Here is a 23,702-nt window from a genome sequence, read left to right as displayed (position 1 = left end):
CATTCCTTTTTTTGCTGCTTATAAATCTTACTAATTATTTGCAATTGTTAGTGTAGCCTCAGTGTGAAGTATGTTGCAGCATTACAAAAGCAAAACAAAATAGCTCACTTCAGCCATTACAATGTCGCCAAGTATACAAGTAATAATTACTTTATTACTTTTTAGCAGACATGATTAAAGTGATAGGTCCCACCCTCTGCTGCTCCATCCACCATACACAGTCAAACGCCTGCAATTAACTCACCTGCATCGCCTCACGCTTTGCGCACTCTAACAACCTTATGGACCATATGGCATCCATAATAAACGAGACGTCAGGTGCAACGCCCTCTTACTGTAGTGTACCGGCCACGGCGGCCGCATTTCGATGGGGGCGAAATGCGAAAACACCCGTGTGCTTAGATTTAGGTGCACGTTAAAGAACCCCAGGTGGTCGAAATTTCCGGAGTCCTCCACTACGGCGTGCCTCATAATCAAAAAGTGGTTTTGGCACGTAAAACCCCAAATATTATTATTAATATTACTGTAGTGTAGAAGGGCGCCGCTCTCGCCTTGTCGATATCAATGTATCAAAGAATGCACTCTGGTCAGTGAATGATATTTATTTTCTGAGCGAAAGAAAATACTAGAGCGCTTCAGTTCTCGACAATTATTGTGTGCTTTAACTATCTAGCTTACATCGCTACCTTACATGAATCGTCGATGTTTTCAACACGTTCTGAACATTCCGGGTAATCATTTGGGCATTAGAAAACTCATTAAACGATACTGCTTCTCAATGAGGATGGGTAGCTTTTGTGAAAGCAATGTAATTTGTTTGTGTGTAACAGTCTCTGCTAACCTGATTGCTGACACATCGCGTATTACAATTCGTAACGAAGTTCTGTGGCAAGCACCTTCTTTCGACGCAAGGAACAACGGTCAGAGAACTTAGGCTTACTTTCCAGACACCTAGTAGTACATTATAGCTATCTTTAAGGTGCCGAAAAACAACACATAGCACACAAGAGAGGTCAGCGGGACAGAGCGGGATACACTGTCTATTCTTTTTTTTTTCTTGGTGATATAGAATGCATTGACGTTTTTCGTTTCTTCTTGTAGACGAACCGCCGATTTTCTATTCAAATGGAGACACTACTCTGGAAATTCTTTGCTAGTTTGTTTTCTTTTGGTAACATTTAGTTATATTTTATTGTTTATTTCTTTCATACATTCTACGTAAGTGTTCTCTTGTATGCATCGGCAGCGAGGTGTATGCGTTTTGCCAGCAACGTCGTTATGCAAATGTGACAGTTCTAGTAGACGACGCATATATCTTGTGGCAGCAGACGACATTGCAGTCCGCCCCTCAACACATGGGGTCTGTTCTGCCTCGAGTACCCGCTGGATTTGGAACATAGTCTTCACTTTTTCTTTTCCCAAGTCTTGAAAACATAAAAGGTTGATGTTTGGCTGCATGGACATCAATCTTTTATTCTGTATATTGCACTTCATACTCCTGCAACACCTTTCCAGCCGTGAACGAACCTCTTTCGACGTCTCTCAAAAGCACAGGTATTCACCTCCCAATATGTATCCTGCTTTTTGTTGCGCGTTGCCCAAAATTTCGTGCCAAAGTTAACTTGGCAACGATTGGATAAATTAATCATCCCAAATAGTAAGTACGATGCAGGGAGAACGGTATGGAAGGGATCAATTCCTATTCTTGCACTCACCTATATCGTGAAACTTATCTGGCAGTATATTTTTGACAATTTTGAAACATAGACTGGATGTTATAAAGGAAACAAAATAGAAGTATGTTCCTAATGTAAACAACAGAACAAGTCAAACTAGTTAATAGGGGGAGGGGGGTTGAGGTGGTGGCAGAAAGGAAGCAGTCACATAAAATAAGCCCCTTGCGTGTACTTCGCGCCTCCACTTCCTTCCTTCGTATTTTATTACACGTATTTCAGTCTCGGCCTTGCTTCGCATGGGCGCCTGGCTTCTCGTTGGGGGCGCAAGTACCTGCAGGTTACAATGTTCACCAAAGTGAACGAGGTCAAACCGCACTCGGTAACAACTACTTTCAAGTTCCCCAGGAGGAGCTGCGACGTGCTAGCTAGTTTATACTAGAGGAGGTTGCGCTGCGTTCTCATCATCTGCATTGCGATTGTGGTGTTTCTTTTGGTCATGCACTTCTTCAACTCAATTTCCACATCCCCACCGCAATGCTCACCGTACACTTCAGTAGCCGGACAAGAAGAGCCTGCATGAATTATGCATTGCTGCGCCCACCCAACAGCCATCTGAAGCAAAAATAGAGAGGCTGCTGGCGTTTCTCGCTGAAAGACCTCGAGAAACTGCATGGTTGTGTTGGACCGTGTTTTTTTTTTCTTTTGAGGCTCCTTGGCCTACAGTGCTTAGTTCGGTGCAGCAATGGCAGCACCAGCAGCCTATATTTGTGTCCACCGCGTAACTAAGGGTTCTCTCAGGGATCACCAATTGTGGCAATCAGCTAGTCTTGCACTAGCTGACTGCAGCTTGCGCCTGCAAATTTCCTGATTTCATCACCCCGCCTAATTTTTTGCTGTCCTCCACTGCGATTTTCTTCCCTTATCATCGGTTCTGCAACTTTGATAGCGTATCTCTAAAGTTTGTTGTGGTTTACTGGAAAGCTTCAGCCTGCATCTCTCTTAACTAAGAAATGGTGCGCCTTGAAAGTTTCCTTGTTACCGAGTTCCTACTCCTTTTTTTTTTGTTGAAAACGGAATTTTTCAGATGTGCACCTCACGCGTTGAAGTTTTCATGTTAGCAAGCCTTGCTGGAACAAAGGCGGCGTGTGCTACAATCGTCAATCTTTGCAGAATACCTTGGCTTCGCACGTTGCGCGGTGAAAAATATCTTTCACCTATAAAAATTCCCCCGCAGGGGCGTCTGCGTGAGCAGGCGTTTGGTGTGTTGCGACACCACGTACCCGAGCACACGAGGGTTGGACCCTCCCGCGCGTAGCCGTGCGCGGCTTAGCCGTGTCTGGGGAAAAGGGGATCCTGGAGGTTGAGCCGATGCTGGGTGTTTGGACCTTTAAGGCCCCCCGGTGGAGGCAACACACCTCTTCGGCCTCGGCTTCACATAGACGGCACCTCCAGGCTGACCCACCTGGAGGAAATCGGCAGTCACCTTTTCCTGTCCTTCTCTTCAATCTTCGTCTTTCTCTCTTACTTTAAATCTTTCCTGTCTTCTCTTCGCTTCTTATTACTTCCAGACTTCCAGGTGGCGAGGGTTAACCTGGTGTAGTTATCCAACCTTGGGTATCGTATATTAGGTTATAGCGGCGATGCATGGCTGGCGTCTGCAGGTATTTTCCCGACCTTGTAGCGTCCCCTTGTTGGGCTCGGTGGTGGGTGGCCACCATCGCCGCCGAATTTTCCAATTTTTATGGCTGAAGCTTTTCCCCTATTACCTGATCGCTCCCTGAAGAGGGGGCGCACCGATGAACCTTTCAGCTTTTTTATGCAACCAAAAGAGTCCTTCCCGAAATACCACGTCGTTCACAGCCAACACGAAACTAAGACAGTCCGAATGATATCACCTTTTCTGGTAGCGAAATCCCTCACTGAAGCAATAGGCCCAGGGTATAAAGTAACAAAGATGGGAAGCGGTGACCTTCTTCTCGAAGTTCGCGACAAGCCACAGTACGACAGACTCTCAAAACTTGTAGCGTTTGGGGACATTCCCGTCTCAGTAGGCCCACACAGGACAATGAATACAGTGCGCGGGGTCATCTCGGAAGATGACCTTCTGGAACTTAGTGAAAGTGAATTACTAGAAGGATGGCAAGAACAGAACGTTGTCAAGGTGCAAAGGATTAAAATAAGACGAGATGACAAAGAAATACCAACTAGGCATATTATCATAACTTTTGGAACCAGCATTCTTCCTGAATCAATCGAGACCGGTTACTGCAAGCTACGTGTGAGGCCATACATTCCAAACCCACGTCGATGTTTTAAGTGTCAACGTTTTGGCCACGGGTCCCAAACCTGCAGAGGGCGTGCTACTTGTGCCAAGTGTAGCTCCATCGAACACTCTTCTGACGTTTGCAGTTCAGCAACCCACTGTGCCAACTGTGAAGGAGACCACCCAGCTTACTCGCGATCCTGCCCTTCATGGAAAAAAGAAAAACAAATAATAGAACTCAAGGTAAAACTAAATCTGACTTTCCCAGAGGCACGCAAGCGTTTCCATTCCAACAATCAGACCAGTCCTTCTTACACCGATGTGGCGCGCCGGGGGGCAGCGCCACATCGTTCGGCGGCCGCCCAAGTCACTCGGAGAGTGACGGCGGTCACGCCATCCGCCCCCCTGACTGGAACAGCCAACGCTGTTCCGTCTCCCGCAAATGAGGGCCAGCAGGTCTCCGGGCCTGTTGTACCCAGGGCCACTGCTCGTACAGATCGGCCCACCACTCTCGCGAAAGTGCCTGCTCCGCGGGCAGTATCCACCACCTCAGATGAGGTGATGGATACAAGCACAAATCCGGCGTCTCAGACGCCCAAGGAACGGCGCAGCTCCCTCGAGCGCGCCGGGAAGAAAGAGCGAGCTCGTATCAAGGGGCCTGAAAAGGTCTCGTGAGCTTATATAATCTATATTTCTTAGACACACAGCACAAAACACATACATTATGGATACGCAGATAATACAATGGAACGTCAGGGGTTTACTCCACAACCTGGACGACATTAAGGAACTCTTAAATAAGTATAATCCAAAGATGCTGTGTGTCCAAGAAACACATCTTAATCCTTCACACACGAACTTTCTCCGGCAGTATGCCATATACCGAAAAGACCGCAACGACGCTTTTGCCTCGTCTGGCGGTGTGGCAATAATTGTAGATAAAGGTGTTGCTTGCCGACAATTACAACTTAAAACACCCCTAGAGGCAGTTGCAGTTCGTGCGATACTGTTTAATAAATTAGTAACGATTTCCTCAGTATACATCCCTCCGAATTGCCATCTTTCAAAAACAGAATTTCAAAGCTTTATTAATGAACTGGTCGAACCTTATATTGTCGTCGGAGATTTCAATGCACACCACACCCTTTGGGGAGGTTGTCGTTGTGATGCCAGGGGACGCCTAGTAGAAAGCCTCCTCTTCACTACAGGTGCATGTTTGCTAAATAATAAAGAGCCTACATTCTATAGCGTGGCAAACAAAACATTTTCATCGATCGATTTGAGCCTTGCATCTGGTACACTGGTTCCGTATCTAGAGTGGAACGTGCTTAAAAACCCATATGGGAGCGACCATTTTCCAATTATCATAAAATCAACAAAACATGATCAATGCTCCCCATGCATCCCCCACTGGATAGTCGAGTCAGCCGACTGGAAACATTATAACGAACTTACCCGCATGACCTGGGAAGACATCTCTGCACTTTCTATTGATGACGCCGTGGCATATCTGACAGCATTTATAGTTGATGCGGCGTCACTGTGTATCCCCGAATCAAATGGATCATCCAATAGGCGACGTGTTCCCTGGTGGAATGCGGAGTGCAAAGAAGCTCGTAAAAATCAAAATAAGGCTTGGAGTCACCTTCGCGAATCTCCAACTGCCGAGAACCTTATCAATTTCAAGAAAATAAAGTCACTAGGTAGAAGAACGCGCCGCCGGGCCAAACGGGAAAGTTGGCAAAAATACATCAGTAGCATCAGTTCATATACAGACGAACGGAAATCCTGGAATAGGGTCAACAAAATAAAAGGCCGTGAAACTCACCCTCTACCTTTAGTAAACACACAAGGAGACACTATTGAGGACCAAGCTGATTCGCTAGGGGCACATTTCCAGTACATCTCGAGCTCATCCCATTACTCAGATACATTTCTAAGATATCAGCGACAAGCGGAACGCCAGCCTCTGAACCGGAAAGGAAATAAAAATGAACCTTACAACCGGCCATTTAACATGGTCGAATTGCAGGCAGCATTGGACTGTTGCAATAAATCAGCTCCTGGAGGCGATCGAATAGTTTATGAGATGATAGAACACCTACACGCCGAAACACACAAAACACTACTAGCACTCTTTAATTCCATATTCTCTGCCAGTTACATTCCATCTGCCTGGAAGCAAGCAGTCGTCATTCCTATTCTCAAAGAGGGCAAGGATCCAACTTTGGTCTGCAGCTACAGGCCTATAGCCCTGACAAGCTGCCTATGCAAACTCTTTGAGAAAATGGTAAACAGACGCCTAATTCATTATCTTGAGAGCAACAAAATACTAGACCCCTTGCAGTGTGGTTTTAGGGAGGGTAGATGTACGACAGATCACCTTGTCCGTATGGAGGCGAATATCCGAGATGCCTTCGTGCACAAGCAGTTTCTATTAGCCGTATTTTTAGATATGGAAAAGGCATACGACACAACCTGGCGTTATGGAATTCTTCGTGATCTGGCTTGTATGGGTGTCAGAGGCAATCTCTTGAATCTGATCCAAAGCTACCTCTCTAATCGTACGTTCCGTGTGAGGGTTGGCAAAGTGCTATCTCGTCAATTTAAGCAGGAAACAGGTGTGCCACAAGGAGGTGTACTGAGCTGCACGCTCTTCATCGTAAAAATGAATTCCCTCTATAGCGTCATACCACGAACAATGTTTTATTCAGTGTATGTGGATGACGTACAGATAGGATTTAAATCATGCAATATTTCTATCTGTGAGCGACATATACAGCTTGGTCTAAACAAGATATCTAAGTGGGCTGACGAGAATGGTTTCAAGTTAAACCCCCAAAAAAGCACATGCCTTCTATTTTCTAAAAAGAGAGGTATATTACCTGATCCTGCTATCTATCTTAATGGACAACGGCTACCTGTCAGCCACGAACATAAATTTTTAGGAATCATCTTAGACACGAAACTAACATTTGTCCCTCACCTTAGGTATCTGAGAGCGAGATGTCTGAAGACAATGAATTTACTAAAGCTCTTATCCCGCACATCTTGGGGAAGTGACCGGAGGTGCCTTTTGAGCCTCTACAAAAAGCCTTATACGGTCCCGCCTCGACTATGGAGCAATAGCATATAACTCTGCTGCGCCTGGTGCTTTAAAGATGCTAGATCCCATTCACCACATGGGTATACGCCTGGCTACAGGCGCTTTTAGGACAAGTCCCGTAGAAAGCCTGTATGTGGAGTGTAATGAATGGTCATTACATCTCCAAAGGACATATTTAACTTTTTCCTATGCTCTCAAGGTCAAATCAGATGTTCAGCATCCATCTCACTCATCTATTCATGAAGTGTCTACAGCCAGATTATTTCGTAACCGCCGAGCTATTACACCTCCGTTGAGCCTTCGTTTGACAACACTGGCAGAAGAAACAGGCGTCTTAGTCCCAGAGAATGTCCTAATGGCACCCACTCGCCTGCTCCCACCATGGGAATGGCAGACCATTGAATGCGACGTCTCTTTTGTAGAAATATCTAAGAGGGCACCAGAAGCACATATACAATTCCATTTTCGTGAACTTCAGGAGAAGTACTCCTGTACAGAATATTATACAGACGCTTCCAAGTCCTCTAAAGGAGTTTCCTATGCAGCTCTGGGACCTTCATTTTCAGTATCTGGAGCACTAAATCCACACACAAGTATATTTACAGCTGAAGCCTACGCTATACTCTCGGCTGTTCAAAACATAAAGCTCACAAAACTTGCTAGGGCTATTGTATTTACAGACTCATTAAGTGTAGTCAGAGCCCTACTTAGACCAAGAAAATATAAAAACTCAGTTTTTAGTGAGCTGTACAGTCTGTTGTGCTCCCTATATATGTGCAATCAAGTGACAGTGATATGCTGGGTACCTGGTCACAAAGGTATAGAAGGCAACGAAGCTGCTGACGAAAGCGCTGGGTCAGTAACTTTTAGCGATGCAGATTCAAATATCCCCATCCCTGCCACAGACCTAAAGCCTTTTCTACGCAGTAAATTGCGGAATCATTGGCAAGGCGAATGGGATAAACAAGCAATGAATAAGCTTCACATAATAAAACCAAAACTGGGGAACTGGATAAATGGGAAAATAGCAAGGTACAAGGAGGTACTTCTTTGCCGATTAAGGATAGGCCACACATACGGCACCCACTCTCATCTCTTGACTGGGGGCGATCCTCCAACCTGTGTTAAGTGCGGCAATAATCTCACTGTCCTCCATGCTCTTATTCAGTGCCCTGAAATAGAAACAGAGAGGAAAAAGTATTTCCCTGCTGCATATCGCGAGAATTTACCCCTTCACCCTGCATTTTTTCTTAGCGATGAACCTCTTTTTAATCTCCAAACAGTCTTAGAGTTTTTAGCCGCAACGGACACCCTAAAAATCATTTGGCCAGGCAACTTTTAAGCACACGACTAACAGCCCTGCATTCAAGGGCTCTCTTTAAGCTCTGGAGTCAGTGTTATGGTTTTATTACATCACCTTTTAACGAAAGCCCATTGCAATAGCCCACATCACATCCTAGTCACCGTCATTATTTTACCACCTATATATTCCACTCCACTTACAGCGTAAGTCTTTTTAGGCCCTTTTACAGCCATATCACATCTACCATGATGAGTTCATTGTGCATGTCATCCACAATACATCGTCAACATTACCACATGTCATGGCGCTCTTTGGTCAAACCTGGCCCTTGCGCCATAAAACACCACACATCATCATCATCATCACCTATAAAAATTCAAAAGGACTACACTAGGTACAACGTAAAAATTGTGCCAACTTATGACTTCTTTGATGAAAACAGCAATAGCGCCATTTACATGTGGCTTCGCAACAATAAAGACGAGTACTAAATTACCTCATGCATATACTCGCTAACATTGAGAACAGGTCGCACTCGTCCAGGTGAACGCCACAACTGCACCGAAATACTTTAACATTGTACAGACATGGTCTCGAGGCTCACAAGGTTGGGCACAAAGTTTGTATCCTATTTACTTATAGACCGTGTTCAGGGTTCAAAAAGCACCCTGCCTATTCTACATAACATTATTCACCCATCTTTTACCCCAACCCCTTTTTGACGCATGTAGTTATCACCACTCTCTGCTTCTACCCATTGATGGATGCCCCTGCCGCTTACGAACCATATCGCAAATCCGTTGTGTATGACGGTGAACGCTAAAGAAGACGCTGATGCTATCAATCTTCAGAAATTTTCTCTGAGAGGTCAAATGAAGGTATCGACATTTGTCAAGTCTGTCGACAACGCATGTCAGGCATCGGGATTCCTCAATGAGCTCCATTTTCTAATTCAACATTAAATATCTGCTAACAGTCATAGTGTCGGCTTTCAAGCTTCGAAGCCAGATGTAAAATAATATAAGCTGGTAGGCTCGTCGAGTTACTGCAAGATAATACAGAAAGTCCTTACGAGCGTGAGTTGCTACTAGTCGCGATGCCGGGAAAACACGGCGAAGGCGGGAGATGGAAATTCAAGACGATGGGAGAAACAAGAACGAGTCAAAACCGGGGATCCAGCGTTTCGACACGTAAGCTTATCTTTTTTTCAAGGTGACATACGCTTCTCTCGCCACAGTACATTTAGGCAGCGCTGTATTAAAGGGGAGGGGGGGGCAGGGCGTGTGGGCAAGGCAACGACCGAGCGCGTGTTGGCAGCGAGGTTGCAGAATCAAAAAGAAAGGTGTGCTATTCAACGTCGGTGGAGGAATGTGAGGTAGCGACGTGCCTCAGCCGGTTGACGTGTCACTGTAGGTTTCTTTTATCGTGGAAGGGGTCTGGACGACGAGGGGGGGGGGCGGATTATCTTCTCCGCTGGAGGTGAGTGAACTATCGTCTCTCTGCTGGAGAGAATAAAAGAAGCGGCAGAAAATGGTGCTCGTGAAAAAGTAATAATAAAATGGAATCAATTTATAAATGAAACAACAAAAGAAAGATAGGAAAGAAAAAATACACAAATCAACCTAATGAAAGATAAAGCGCTGTTGCCCATTGCGTTAAATTGTAAAGCTTGAAAAGGCAACAGCACTTAGTTATAGTTCATTCTGTTGCTGAGTGTTTTCTTCTTTCTTTTCTTTCGTCCGCCTCTTTTATTGTTTGATTTATATATTTATTTCATTTTTTTCCATGACCACCACTTTCTGCCGCTTCTTTCGTTCTCTCCTTTGTATCTGTATAGATGGCATAGGATCGGGTCAGTTGGCTCAAGACAGGGATAAGTGAGTACTGCTGGAAGAGCCCTTCGTCCAGCAGCGGAATAAAGTACGCTTATAATCTCGGAGCCGTCTGAGGGCCTTTTTCTTGTTGTTTCTAAAAGGCAGAATGTCTGAAATTATATTAATAACCTTTCCTCAATAAAATGGTATTTCAGCTCGCTTTTCTGTGATTGGCCCAAAACACGCGCAATACAGCTAACTAGAAAAAAAAAGCGATTGAGGCAATAACAGACGCAAATTTCTTTGTACATATACGCTTGAAGAGGATATGCAAGATATTTATACAGGAAAGCAATTTACACTCAACTTCGATCTGTGCAGCTTAGTCAAGCTGCACAGATGCAGCTTTTTTCTCTGGCCCACTATTTTCACAGTAACAATCTATTGTCTGCGGCGAAAATAAAACTTGATTGATTGATTGATTGATCGATCTATTGATTGATTGATTGATTGATTGATTGATTGATTGATTGATTGATTGATTGATTGATTGATTGATTGATCGATCGATCGATCGATCTCGAACTCAAGACATTTATACCAACCCGCGTACATTCTAAGGAAGCGAAAGAGCGTTTGCATGTAATTGTTTCTGTCTATATTATAGATGCATAAGAGCGCCTTGCTTATATGAAGATACACCAAACTTCTTTTAATATTCGGAATGTGATGGTCAGAATGGAAACCCCACGTACTCGGTTCAGCCTTGTGTAGAATTTAATTGCAAGTTTTCAACGATGTTCGTCAAATGAAAGGGCAAGCAGAGAGCTATTTTGCACGTCCTGGCAGCTTTGTTTGGAGGGTCTGGAATTGTACTCCTAGCTATCACTGCTTATAACATAAAAAGAAAATCTCGAAAGTGACGTCGAATCGTTAATTCTTCAACGCAGAAGAGACACTCATACGATTTAAGTAGGGACTCAAGAACTAAATTCAGATTATTATAATAAAGGCAACCGATAAAACCCAAACGCCTGTATCGTATTCCCCAGAGCCGTGTTCACAATGACGACATCGGTCGATTGCGCGTTTCACAGATTTCCATGTCCTCAGCGCTCGATAGACAATACGCAATTTATACAACGGGCTTCCAAGTGACTGCTGACCGGTTCCTGGTCTCTGTTCGCCCTTAAAAGCTGCAGTTAAAGAGATAGAAGTCCGAAGTAGAAATACCACAAGCGCGAGTTTCGGTGTTCGACCGTCATTTGGTCGCCGAACATCAAACATTCCCTTGTTCGCTGCCTAGAATACACGCTGCTGCCTCCCTCCAATGTATAGCTTGCTTCAGCGTTGGAGAGAACAATGTGTTTTTTTTATTTTTCCCACTTTTTCTCTCCTTGCGGCCAGAAATATCGATGCTGCGGCCTGACTGCACTTGGTATTGATGATTGCGTCATTGCGACGCTGTGGGCTTCGTTTTTATCCCTTACTCTTGGGCCACTGTCGCCGTATTCATACCAAGTTCCAAATTTCTTTTTTCCTTTCTTCATTACTAAAGACTTTTTTAATTGCTTGTGTATTCTTGGATGCTGGCACAATAATGCTCATTATTGATTTGAAGTAGTTTCACAACAATATAACGTACAGAGCAGTGTGCTCACAATTCATTGAAAATAATTTTGTGTCAAGAAATGTACTAGCAAGCATACTATTGCTGCTCTCTTTCAGAAATATAAAAGCGACGGGCATTGAAAGCACAGAAAACTGATATTATTGCGTCGATTTCTCGGTTTTCGCCATTTAACTTTAAAGGAAACCTGTTTACCAGGGTACAGCGGTAATGACTAGACCAACCTAGGTGTTGCGACATGAGCATTTTCTGGAGAGAAATCAGAGCTAGATATGGAGTCAGAAGATGAGCAGATAATTGCAGAAATTGTTTACGAGTAACTATTTCTTCGAAATGGTAAAAAATATATCCACTCTCAATGGTGGACTTGTTTTGATGTGCTGCATTCCCGGAGTTGCTACATTCTGGTCAAACCAGCGGGGAAAACAGGTTTTGAAACAAATAAATGGCAAGCAATTTACGTTCTTCCTGGTGTGTCTTTCCCGGAGTGAAAAAAAAAAGTTTTGCAATGGTCGTCGCCGTGTCGTTCAATCCCGCAGAGACTTGCGATACGCAAGCCGACTGGGAAGGAAACCCCGAAGGGACAGCTAGACGAAACTTAGTGCGATAGTGCGGAAGTGTTTACGTTGCCAGAAAAAGAGACAATTTATTTTCCTCGCTTTCATGAGTGTGCAAGCAGTGTGAAAACCCTGAAAATAAAATATGTCCAGAAAGCTGACTGGAACTTCTGTATTCATGAATGTCTTGCTCTGTTTTTTTTTCTTATTTATTCGTGCACTGTTGCACTTTTTTGTGATGGCAAAGTAATTTAAACAAGAAGCGCAAATAATGAAAAAGAATATGCGGTAGTCTTTGTCGGCCCTTTCAACGTACAAGTCAGAACATAGAAACGCAATAGCGCACCAGCAACGGCTACGTCAAGGCTTATTAGTTTGTCTACAGGCCGTCCACTGTTTTCGTATGCGCCACGTGACCAGCCGATGGTGTTACACTGGTAATGGCGCTCTGCTCCTGAGCAAGAGGTCCATGGTACGATTCCTGAATGAGGCGGCCGCCTTTTGCATGGCGGCTAAACGGGTAAACGCTCGTGTACTCAAACAAGATTGCAAGTTCAACAAATCCGATTGAATAAAAATTATTCCGGAGCCTTCCACCGTGGCGCGCTCATAATCCCATGTGCGGATTTACGAGTTTAAATTATGTAATTAGAGATTCACTGGGTATATTGCAACGGTAATGCTCACGGGGTGCGCATAGATATACTTTATGAAATGGATTGTTTCCGGAAACGTATTTATCAAATCAAGGTCTTGGTAATGTAGAGTAGACCTCTTCACCTTAAAATTGCCACGTTAAATTGATACAGTGATCAGATTGTTGCGTTTGACTCGCAGTTTAAATTAAGCAATACCTACAAAAAAACTTGAATGGCTTCATTTTCAGAGGATAGCTCTACCGTGCTTGACATATTTGGCTCGTCCTTCCGAGGCGCAACATCGGAAAACTATTCTAACGTGTTTTCATTCCGTTTCAGCAACCAGGCCTGAACAAAAGGTCCACACTATTTCGGGCTATCCCCCCTCCCATTGGCCTTTCTCTCACGCGACGTGATTAAAGCCACGCAAATTACCCATCTGATATAATTTTTACGCACTAATTATTAAGTTAAACAACAGAAAGAAAACTGTCATTTACGATTATACGCCTGTTTCACCACGAGCCCTACGCTTTTGGAGAAAATTTTACGGGCAGCGCACAGTTCGTCTGTAACCCGAAATAACGCAAAGGTGAAAGATCAACCCATCAAGAGTGACACGCATGTACCAAATGTGATTTATGCGCCAAACAAAACTGGGATTTTTCTTTCTTAAGCGCAAACTGCTCCGTTTGAAAAGAAAAATATTAGATAACCGACCAGCAATGGCTCTCGCATTATAGCCACCCGGAGTTACCGGAGAGGATTGTTTGCTCTACGTATAAACAAAAGTTGGTGGCAGTATAACAATGTAAAACCCGTTCGGCGCGTATACAACATCGCTTTCTTCAGTGAGGTTTCATTATAGCCATATTTTCAACCTTTCTTTGCCCACCGCTGCAATTTTCGACCAGCCACAGCTAAGAATGCCACGCGAAGCGGACCAATCGCAGATTCCACGACCGCACTCCTCAACCGGTTAGCTGCATTCACTGCACTGGCTCAGACCCAACGCAGCCCTCTTTACACATACTTGAGCGCGCTCTTCACTTCTAGTCTGCCAATTAGACTAGGAAAACCTGTCAAGGTAGGCAATGCTTTTCGCTTTCAAATAAGTGACCTCCGATAAAGGAGAATAACGTTTAAATGGGCGATTGAAATTGCCTAGTGAATCACCGCCTGACGCTTGCGTCAGCGATTACGTACGTTTGACGTGAGAAGACCGAAATAGCGCGAGAAATGTATAGCTTTACATTATACGTATTGTTGTAAAGAAAGCAAAGACAAGAAGTACAATCTGACGATAAAGGTCGCGGAAGCAATTCACGCCCTGTAAGCGAACGAATCGGGGGAAACAACGTGCGCCTGTATTTACCACGAAGTGCCATATATTGCTCAAAGGAGGCGCTGTCTATAGGCGCCAGCACGCTCGCGTGGGCGACAGTTTGATGGAAAAGCGTGCAGACGAGGCCGATCGATTGGTTTTGTCGATACGGCAAGCGTGCTTTCGTCCCGCGATCATTTTCTGCACCATTCGTGTCTCCGACTACCGCGAGCTTTTTTGTCCTAGGAACGTGAGTCCACGTGAACAGCTGAGGTGTTTTGAGTCCTGGGACCCCGAGTGGACCGTGTTTACTTAGAGGTTGCATGGGGGACCTTTGGATGTAGATTACGCTTTTTCCTTCCTACATGCGCTAATTGTAGCACGCCAGTGAAGAACTAAACACGATGTCGCAGACAGCTCTGCACTATCTTCCAACATGCTCTATGTATAGGTTCTGCAGTAAAGGCTATAGTTGGGATCTAGTTCCTTGTGTTTTCGAGATACTTTTGATTATTTGGGGGAGGGGGCCGAATGTTTCACGACATCCATCTTTCAAACACATCTACATTTGCTTTGTGTTACTACCCTTCGACATCATTTCAGTTATATCGACAAAATTTTCTATTACAAGTAGAATCGGTTGTTTTCTTCCATGATATCCTTTAAAACACCCTTGGCAGCTTTGCGGTGCCAATACTTATTCCTAACTCTATGGAAAGAAAAAAATTGAATCTGGGAAAACATACCAAATAGCTGAGTACACTGTGGGGCCAGGAACGCGTGCAATATTCTCGAATCAAGTGGTACAAACCACAAAAGAAAGCAATTGAACAAGCTTGCACAAACATTTTACGAAAGCTCTTCGAGTAATGCACTTTTTCTTAAACGTAAAGGGGTACTGAAGCGACCGAAATTCTCGCATAAGTTTGCAGTTTTGCGGTCGAGTTGGCCAATGCAACTACATAACAATGCACTTGCCTACATACAATATACACTTGAACGTGCATAAAACAAGTATTATTTGCCGTTTTGGAGTCGACGGCACATTTATTTAAATCTTAGGACTTGCCGCTTTCGAAGGGGGTTCTAAAGCACCAAGTCAAACCTCTTGCATTCTTCTCCCGCCACAGTAGCCGTGTCCAAAAAAAACTATAGCAAAAAAACTAATTTGTGTTGTACCCTTACACAAAAGAACATAACTTTTCCTTTTTCTTATTTTCGCGCTTTGTCCTCCGTTCGCGACACAAGATGGAAAGTCAACAGTCATGTTGTTGTTTTTTTCCCGCTTATTCCTTAAGTATTCTCAAACCAGTGACTGTCAACACATCTGTGCCGTCGTCAACGTCATTGTGCAAACAAGTCGCACTCTCCTTTCTCCATTTCGCGCATAGGGAGACGTTTCCGTATTGTGTGATAGATTGGATGCTTTGTTTTATTTATATTCATTTTCACGGCGTGCCGTTATGTGACGTGCTCACTTTATAATGACCTCCTTGTCTCGTAGTTGGCAGCCCTAGCTGCCTAAAAACTACGCCGTTACACGAAAAGTATAGCGGTTAGAAAGTGGATCCGGGTAGGCACGCATTGGGGGAGATTATAAATGCCATGTTGATGCCCGTTTGGGTGCTCCTCCTGTTTTTCATTTATCATCATCATCATTATCATCATCATCAGCCATGGTTACGCTCCCTGCAGGGCCAAGGCCTTTCCCATACTTCTCCAACTACCCCGGTCATGTACTAATTGTGGCCATGTTGTCCCTGCAAACTTCTTAATCTCATCCGCCCACCTAACTTTCTGCCGCCCCCTGCTACGCTTCCCTTTCCTTGGGATCCAGTCCGTAACCCTTAATGACCATCGGTTACCTTCCCTTCTCATTACATGTCTTGCCCATGCCCATTTCTTTTTCTTGATTTCAACTATGTCATTAACGCGCGTTGGTTCCCTCACTAAATCTGCTCTTTTCTTATCCCTTAACGTTACGCTTATCATTCTTCTTTCCATAGCTCGTTGCGTCGTCCTCAATTTAAGCAGAACCCTTTTCGTAAGCCTCCAGGTTTCTGCCCCGTACGTCAGTACTGGAAAGACGCAGCTGTTATACACTTTTCTCTTGAGGGATAATGGCAACTTCAAGAAAAAAGTGTATAACAGCTGTGTCTTACGAGTACTCCCGCACGGGGCAGCAACCTGGAGGCTTACGAAAAGGGTTTTGCTTAAATTGAGGACGATAAGGCATGCTAATTCCGAATGGCGGCGTATCCTTTTCACCATTTAAATATTTACACATTTATATATTTTACATATTTCCGCGTCAAGCGAAGTGTAGTGTGCTGATTTGTTAGGCAACGTCTCTCTCACACTGTTAGAAAACAGCACATCTCGCTTAACTATCGCAGTGGTTCAAAACAAATCAGTTGAGTCTAAGCCACGGTGTAAGATGGGTACTATTTAGGTAGATAAGCACACTTCTCGGCTTGCTTGCGAGACGCGATCGACCAGACAAGCCAAACTATACTCACAGGTACCGGCGCGTGAAAGGTCGCCCCCACGCACCTCAAGCATGAACAAATCGTGCAGGGCAAATCGCACGCGTCGAAGCTCGGTGCAAGCACAGGTGCGAACGCTATTCTAAAGTTGTCTTCTCCACACAAACGCTGGTGTCCGGATGCCTCCCAAGAAGAAGAAGTATTTTAATGATTGGAAAATGTAGAGAGGTCGGCCGGATAATGGAGCATCTGGCCTGCTACTCTACGTAAGGCAAGGGGAAGAGGGGAAGAAAAAGGGTCAAAATGGGGGATGATAATGGGAGGAACGAGGCGAATGACACGTTACACAACTGGTATCACAGGCGTGAGTCCAGGCCCGTGTCACCTAGGAAACGTGAAAGTGCACGCATTGTCTCTGTCGTCTGCCCACTCTGTGGCCACGCGCCTCCCAAGAATACTAAACCATGTCTACCAAGGCGAAAATGCATTTTACTTCATGCGAAAAGGTGAGCCAAGTGGACGGGTGCTGTCGCGCGTCTTCGAGGTCCAAACCGTCACTCCTCGCGATGCGCGGCAAACGCAAGGCCAGTGGGCGCGAGCTCTGGCGCACCTGCATGTGCACGTGTAGTTCGGTCTATAAAGCAGCAATGGCGAGTCTATCGGCCCTGTGACGACAGTGGATGCCTATCGGTGGCACGACGCGACTTCAAGACTGAAAGAGTTTTATTGGTTTTATCTCTCGTTGGTATAGCCAGCGCCTCCTCTATCTTTTTCAATGCCAGCCAGATGCGGCCGATCCGACCGTGCACCACCTCTCCTATTGTCCTTTCCTATACCCTTTCCCGTTGACAACCGTTTGCAGCTGCTTTACGGTCTTGGGGGAGAGTAACATCTGGGTGGCGCGTCGCGACGGAAGTCGGAGGAAGTCTGACAGACGCGTGATAACCTGACAGACGCAGGGGCGGAGCGCCTACAGCTTTTACACCGGAACGGCAGCGGCTCGCGCTCAGACGCACACGTGACGCAAACAGTCTTACATCAAATAACATAAACATAACACAAAGACAAACATAAACAGTCGTACAAAAGCGTCGACTTGCGACAACTCGCTGAACTAAGGCGCACCAACGGTTCCCATCGGGGAGCGAGCGATTGCACTGGCATTGAAAAAAATATAGAGGAGGCGGCGATATAGCGCGGGAAATCCGAAGTGATTGAGTGACGCGCGAAAGTGGGTCACCATGGTGAGGGAAGAGCGTGGAGGAGAGTGCATCGCCACGACGGAGCAGATATGGCGACGCGAGGCTGCATGCAGACGCTGTTCTAAGGTTGCTTTGTGTTAGGCGTCATTCACGTTGCTGTCAAACGTTCCGTCTCGTCAGCGTCACGTAAAAAAAAAGCATAGTAGGCGTGACAGAGCAGTGTACGATTAAGCGAGAGCGGTGGTGACGTGGACAGCAGCGCAATTTTTGTACAGTGTTGACCGACCGCCCTCGTATACGCCTAAACCTAGAGAACGCTTGCGCAACCTATCCACCAGCCCCTGCCGTTGGCAACTTCAGCTTTATAGGACGGCTGTATTGTAGCGACGGCTTTGTAATTTCGGATTTGTCCATCTTGTAAGGGGGGGGGGGGGAGGGGGCTCCGACACCATGCTGGCGACGGAAACGTGTATCCCCGCTCTACGTCACCGACGACTCGTATTCGAGGTGAAAACGACTCAGAAACCCTCTCTTCTGACGACAAGCTATGTCGTGACGGTGACGCGACGGGAACGTTTTACGTCTGTGTGAATGAGGCCTTATCCGCGCGCTCCTTGACCGTGCAAGCTGTCGCCTGCGTTTTAAGTGAAGTTGCTTCATCCCGCCGATTGATGCACGCCGTTGTTACTTAATTTACCTGGTCGATCGCTTCTAGCTAGTGTCCTGCCCGAAAGAGCCCATATATTACACCCTGGCCTAACCGGAAACAAACACAAATATATGTTGTTTACACCTTCACATGAAGGCGATACAAGGGAAATGAAAATATACCAGAAGGGTACTCGACCTGGGAGCCAGTAACAAAACTCAAATTTTGTTCTGCAGGGTTCTCGGAGGACCGTTTGTGGTCTACTGATGTCAACAAACTAAAGAGGTGAGCTACCTAGAGCTATCGGTAGTATACCTAAGATACAAGACCTTATTTCAACGTGACACAACGAGACTATGTGTTACACCCGTGTTTACTGTAAATTAAGCTATGGCTTTGTAGTCTGCTGTACAACTTTGACTAACCATAACAAACTAGTCTTCATACAAAAATAAATTTTCGCATATTTTAACGTAACTGTGGAGACCAGGGAACATTTAGGGACACTTTCATTACTGAGGCAGTAACATCCAAAAGCTGCTTAGATATGTAAGTTTAGACTACTATAGCGTATATATGCAAACCAGGTACATCTTCAAAGAACTACCACACCGGCTTCATGTGCGTTTCGGAATCCTAACCGTAAAACCCCTCCTGTCAGAACAAAATATAGGGCTCAAGCGCTCTCTTATAATACTACACAACTATTAAACACTACGAATGAAAAGATTGATGGTTTAAAATTCTTCGCTTCATTCACAAGTGATTGTAGTGGGTACCTGTAAACAAATATGTCGGCCTTTTCAGTTTTTAGCCTCTTTTCCATCGCAAGATTACTTCAGCGTTCTCATTGCCTTTCAAGGGAATATTGCATAATAGGGTGCCCTTTCGTGTGTGCACCGACTTTGCCTGCATACTACTGAGTTTATTCGAATAAAGCGGTATGGTCCAATATGCACGAACTTGATTCACCTCACTGTGTTTAATACAATTAGATTTTTTTTTAGTTTTTAATACATGTGAAGTGTAATTTGAATGTTGTTGTTTGGGTGCCTGTGTATGTAAGTGCGTGAGCACATCTGAGTGTGTTGTTTTGCGCTCTGAAGCAACTTACAAAGGGGCACAACTTACCTGCCCTATAATGGTTAAATGCGCAATTGTTGTGCGTTTATGTAAAGGGAGCCGAGCATTCTTCGCGTTTTGTCGAAGTCTCCTTTTGTACCATGTATGAGAAAAGACATATTAACGGGAAGTTGGGCTTATCCTTTATGTGTATATAAAATATTTTAACAAGGACAAATTGTACGCCATCATTAGAGTCTGTTATCAGACCGTGACCTGCTCCAGACCTTCCTAAAAGGAGATTATGTGCTTTCCTCAAATTATTTCTTACATTTGAAGTACCTTCAAAGTACTGACAGTGGGCCATGCGCTTTAAACTCGCATTTATTTTTCCAATTTCGCCCTCAATTACCAATTCTCATCCTCCGCTGTTTCTCCGCTTCTACTTGTTTCTCCGCTAAGTTGTGACACCATTAATGCTGTTAGGATACTTCACACACATTCAGCGGGCTATCTGTTTGTAAATCTAACTGTTTTGCCGCCAACTTAGACTACTGCATAATCGAAGGTCTCACATGTAGAACATAGGGCTCCTGGGCTAAGGGAACTATGTTTGAAACCAACCGTTGGACCATCTTTGGACAGTCGATCTGTGCCAATGGGTACGTGTAACTGTTCAATGAAGGTCTGTGACGACATCTTGGATTTATTGAGTCTCTGGGCCCCACCCCTCGCAAACTTATCTTACTAACGATTTAGAAAGGATCCAAGACCGCGCCGCCCGTTTTATATGCTCCCAGTACTGAAAAGCTACCAGCATCACCACACTGAAACAATCACTGAATCTGCCGTCACTTGAATCTCGTCGTGTCGTTTCCCGACTGGGCTTTATCCATGGTTTTTTTCTAGCCCCCTCAAGCCCGACATCATCCTCCTGCAACCATCACATCGAACTTCTTCCCGCATAAACCGCAGCTACCCTATAGCACCAATCAACGGCCGAAGTTCTGACATGAATAACTCATTCTTTCCCAATGATATAACCCTATGGAACAGCCTACCGGATGATATAGTCACGCAAAATAAGCGACAAACTTTCCCCAATATACTAAACAATCACATATGGCAATCTAACTGAATATACTCGTCATATGCCGTTTTAGACTGCACTTTTATGTCCGGCTTTGTAATATTATCATTGCTGTAGGATTGTTTACTTTCTGTACTGCGTTGTTTTCTTCTCTTTGTGTTTTTGTTGCATTGTATATTACACCTTGTACGCTCTCCCCCCTATGTAATGGCTTCGGGCATTTAAGGTGAAATAAATGAAATGAAATAAAATGGGTCACCTCTTCGAGTAAAAAAAACAACTTTAAAAATATTTAAGCGGGGCGGAAACGAAGTCGAGTTGTAAATATTCTGACAATCTTCTCTGCTGATATATTTCCAAACTCCTGTCCAGAGGAAAGCGCTAGAAAGGATACTAACTCCGTACACGTCTGATGCATCTGACGCGTTTTCGAGGTATACGAATAATATGAATAACGTGAATGTATTCCTTCAGTGCTAATCGAATTAACATCGACATTCACCATGAGACGAGTTCTCCAGGAATATTTTATTGACTTATCTATCACCGAGCTCGGCAGCTGAGTTTATATACATAGATGGATAGATGGCCTGGATATGAAGCCGCCAGAAGCAAATGCTTCCAACCTCCCCACCTGATCGCTACGTGCATGAAAAGACTATAGCTGATTGCGGTTGGTTTGGTATCGTTGTACGCGCAACAGAAACACATGTAGCTATACAGCAGTATTGCTGGTACACCCCATGGTAATGAAGCTATACATCACTTTTGCGCTAGTGTTTCTGTCATGTTAGTGCTTTCATGGATTTCCTTTTTTTTTCATACCTCAGCATCTAATGAGTCAATGGTCGCCACGCGCTCCAGTTATAACTAAAACGTTTTCCGTTTCTTTCTTCCCACAAGCTTCATGGTGGGTAATGGTGTTCACTGAATTTTTGGCTTACAAGAATGCCTCTCGCTTGTGTATAAACAAGTGGGAAGGGTGTAGGATTAGACGTGTTGCTAAAACGTGCTTTAAAGTTTGTTTAAACTTTAAAGTATTTCAACAAGTGGCAGGTAAAAAATATTATCCGCAAATATGGGAGCAAACAAACTGTCCCAGAGTAAAACAATTAGCTACATTCATCTACTGAAATCCAGGCCTGGCGTAAGAAGCTCTTGATATATTACTAAACGGTGGCGCATCCATGCGTCAGTATTTCTGGCGCTATCACAGCCATCCACCTATACTATGGTAACCTAAATGTTGCATGTAATGAAGTGGCCAAACTGTTCTCGTCGTTTTCTGCTTGTTCGCTTCTTATTTTTGTAGAAATAAACAATATACATTTATTCCTCGTAATGTTGACGGCTACCCCTTTTCACGTAATAGTAATTATATTAGGGGAGAAAAATTTTCATGTAAGTAACGTTGTGGGCTTGCGAAACCCAGAGCGGACTTATGTAAGAGAGTAAATAAAAGCCCACATATAGTCGTAGGCATGCTGAACCATTCAAAGACAAAAGGTGTATAGAAATGCGGAATCTCGCACTACATTGAGTGTTACCATTCAAATGGTTCCGAGCATGTATGGGAGGTCAGGGTGTGGTTTAAATACACGTGTAGAGATGAAAAAAATACGCAGGTGACATACTCGACGCACAGAGTCACAGCAGTCAAAACAGACCTTAATCACTCAAGGCGCACAAATAGTACCGTGACACATATAATACGCAGCAAGCAAATTAGCACACAAAAATACAAAAGGTGGAAGTCGGTTGCGTTTACAAAATTGTATCCTATGCGGCATTTCGAATACACCTTCATTATGATTGTTTCTTCTGAAAAGTGTTGAAAACCATATAACGTTTGTTTTTCTCGGACTGCTGCTTTCGATATGCAAGGGCCGGGCAATTCTATTTGTGCTAAAGGCCGGTGGGGATCAAATACATGCTTCTTCACCTCTTATTTTTCTTTACCTTAAAGTGCACCGACCTGTGGAGTAGTCCGTGGAGTTTCGCGAGAAACTGGCCGCCATTCCCGCTCCTCAGAAATGTCTTAGGGAAGCTTAGGGAGGCGACGCATACACGGTGGTCCCCATTTATTCCGCTCGTCTTTGAAGTTGATTGCGCGTGAACGCAGAACGATCTGAAAGGGCGCCTTCCTTCGTACAGCCAGAATGCAAGCCTCTTCCAATCTGGCCCCGATCCGCTGTGATCATGTTGTCGATGTAGGCCACGGGCCGGGAAAGCTTAGGTCAAGTATGCAGACGACGGGTAGGATCACGTTATTCGTGCTCGATAAGGTTGGAAAGCGCTTCGTAAAGAACCTCAACTTTCTTTATTAAAATATTCCATAAAGCAGCCTGCGCGCTGAAAACCACACGGGAATCTCGCTGGGACGTTATTCGGAGAACGGGGAACTCCACTTTGGAGAAAGGCGCGGTGACGTTTGTTGCTTCGGCCAACAAAGGAAAGAGAGAGTATTTCGAACGATTCCGTGTTTCTAACCTGCTTGATAGCTTGATATGGCTGGATACTGATGCTGTGGCTTTGTGGGGTTGTTATAATACATGTTTACCATCTCCGTTTACCTAGAAAATGAAGACTTGTTGAAATACGTACAGAGTTAGTACTTAAACTGGAAAATGAGCACAAACCAATCGAAGACAATTAACGGAAAAAGCAGGCTTTAACCAACATTTGAGGTTTCAATGGTTAGTCGGCAGAGGTCTAACCACTATACGGTGCAGTTCACAAAGGCAGAGGTGGATGTTGGGGCTACGGTTTTGCTTCTATCAGCGTATTTTCCGCCTAGAGTCTGGTAACTTGTATATTTTTGCAGCAAAACAATAATATAACCAACTTGCAATTTTCTGTCCGCAGCATAACAGTAGAAATATTTCCGTACAATCTAACTACG

Source organism: Dermacentor variabilis, chromosome 7 (genome assembly GCF_050947875.1).
Source record: "Dermacentor variabilis isolate Ectoservices chromosome 7, ASM5094787v1, whole genome shotgun sequence".
NCBI lineage: Eukaryota > Metazoa > Arthropoda > Arachnida > Ixodida > Ixodidae > Dermacentor > Dermacentor variabilis.
Note: the sequence above shows the minus strand (reverse complement) of the source record.